This window comes from Myotis brandtii, unplaced genomic scaffold (genome assembly GCF_000412655.1).
Source record: "Myotis brandtii unplaced genomic scaffold, ASM41265v1 scaffold780, whole genome shotgun sequence".
NCBI lineage: Eukaryota > Metazoa > Chordata > Mammalia > Chiroptera > Vespertilionidae > Myotis > Myotis brandtii.
In genome coordinates, this window is record NW_005371132.1 from 207,320 (window position 1) to 209,821 (window position 2,502).

A 2,502-nucleotide genomic window follows, 5' to 3' on the forward strand; every position below is an offset into this window, starting at 1 on the left:
ACACCCTTCTGGGGCAAGACTTGCTTCAGTGGGGCTTTGGTGCTCACTGAGTCTTCCCCCTGAGTGTGTCCCTTATGGATCTGAGGAGTTGCAATCCAGACGGTGCCACTTCGACCACTAGGCACACGGGCCCCTGGGTTCCCAAGGAGGTACCAATTCAGCCTCCGCCCGAGGCTACCCAGCAGGAGCCACGGAGAGATCTGCAGACTCCTCCTCCTTGTTTGGGGTCTGGAGGCGCCTAGACAAGGCCCAGCCCCGAAGCAACGCAAGCTGCTGTGGGGCCCTAAGCCCTCCCTTGGATATTCTGGTTCTCTCTGACACAGCCGCAGCTTGCTAGGCAATTTTAGATCTCAAAGGGCCAGCCCATTCATATGCAAAAGCCTCTGGGCACAGCTTGGGTGGAGCGGGGTCTCAGGGAATAAACAGGGTGGAACAAGCAGCTATGGCTGGTCCTCAGTCCTGCCCTAAGAGGCCCCGGGTCTCAGTGTCCTGGTAATCGCTGCAAGCACCTCTGAGAAAGCTGCCCTCGAGTTCCGCCCATCATTGCCAGATCCAGTTTCTCCCCGTGTGAGTCTGGGTCCCCAGAGACTCGCCCGGAAGTGGAGTTAGGGCCGTCAGGAGCTTGAGACTCCCTCCCAATTGAAAAAGACACCGGAGTCCTCTGATGCCAGCCCTTTCCGTGCGCGCACGCACCTCTGTACCTCTGCACTTTACTTCTGCACCTCCTGAGTCTCAGTGTGCTTTTCTCTTTCCTTCTAGTTGTAGAATTTCCACTCAGCCAGACTTCCTGTGGTTCTGAGTGATGTCTGTTTTGTCTCTAGTTGTAGTTTTGAAGTGGTTGTGCGAGGCAGCAATTTCCGGTGTTTACCTATGCTGCCATCTTGGTTTCTCTCTAAAATGTGTTTTTGATGATACTTTTTCCACTGGAGAAAAACAAAGTTGTACCTGGGGGTCAATTTGAGTGTTTTTTTTTTCCTAAGGAAAAGCTCGCTCCAACTTAAGTTTCCTGGGTTATAATGAAATTAGCTCTCTTTGAACCTGGAACTCAGCCACAGGCATCTCTCAGGAAAACTGGCACAGGCATGCACAATCGGGGCAAGAGAAAGCCCTACCACAGGAAGCGAAAATATGAGCAGGGGCACCCTGCTGCCAGCACTAAGATTGGTCCCCACTGTATACACACAGTCTAGGTCAGTGATAGCGAACCTATGACACACGTGTCAGAGGTGACACACGAACTCATTTTTTTGGTTGATTTTTCTTTGTTAAATGGCATTTAAATATATAAAATAAATATCAAAAATATAAATCTTTGTTTTACTATGGTTGCAAATATCAAAAAATTTCTATATGTGACACGGCACCAGAGTTAAGTTAGGGTTTTTCAAAATGCTGACACGCCGAAGGGTTTTTGAAAATGCTGACATGCCAAGCTCAAAAGGTTCACCATCACTGGTCTAAGTGCTGGAGGCAACAAGAAGTACCATGCCTTGAGGCTGGATGTGGGCAACTTCTCCTGGAGCTCAGAATGTTGGACCCATAAAAACAAGGGTTATTTATGTGGACTACAGCTACAGTTCATCCAACAATGAACTGGTCTGCACCAAGACCCTAGTTAAGATCTGCATCATGCTCAGTGACAGCACACAGTACTGACAGTGGCACAAGTCCCATTAGGCACTGCACCTGAGCCACAAGAAGAGGGCCAAGCTGACTCCTGAGGAGGAAGAGATTTTAAGCAAAAAACAAAACAAAACAAAAAAACACACACCAAAAACAATCAAAGAAAATTTAAAGGAAATATGATGAAAGGAAAAAGAATGCCAATGTCAGCAGTCTTCTAGATGAGCAATTCCAGCATGGCAAGCTTCTTGCATGCATTAATTCAAGACCAGGCCAATATGGCCACACTAATGGCTATGTGCTAGAGGGCAAGGAGATGGATTTCTACTAGAGGAAAACCAAGGTCCAGAAAGGCAAATAAATCCTCTTCCCTTTGATCTTAGCTCACGTAATACAAATGTTGTTCTATGTCAAAAAATAAATAAAAATAAAGTGACTGGTGACTCAGGCCTCTCCAGCACCTCTGCAAGTGACTGGTGACTCAGGACTCTCCAGCATCTCTGCAACTTCTATTGAGATCCAAAAAGGCCAGCTGACCTCTCCCTACCTCTGACACTTAGACAACTCATCCAGTTTTCAATGTGGTACAGTCTAGCTGCAAATAGACTGCAGAGCACAATGTTTTGGTTGATCAAGTGTGAGACTGTCCCATAGTGCCAGGAGATCTTATCCTATCTAATAAAAGACTAATGTGCAAATTAACCATCACTCCGTCACTCCCTCACAAAGATGGCTGCGGCCACAGAACTGGAGCAAACAGGAGGCTTGGGTTGCCTCCGGCGATAGAGGAAGCCAAGCTTTCCACCTGCCCTGGCTGGCACTGGGCTCTGCTCAAGGCTACAAAGTTTCAATTATAGAAAATAAATAAAACCCAGATAA

The 2,502-nt window shown here is 47.4% G+C and overlaps 1 pseudogene; it reads left to right on the forward strand.

Annotated features, from left to right (window-relative positions):
* The first annotated feature begins 74 nt into the window (after nucleotides 1-74).
* Nucleotides 75-1,984, forward strand: LOC106724260 (annotated as a pseudogene).
* The last annotated feature ends 518 nt before the right edge of the window (nucleotides 1,985-2,502 follow it).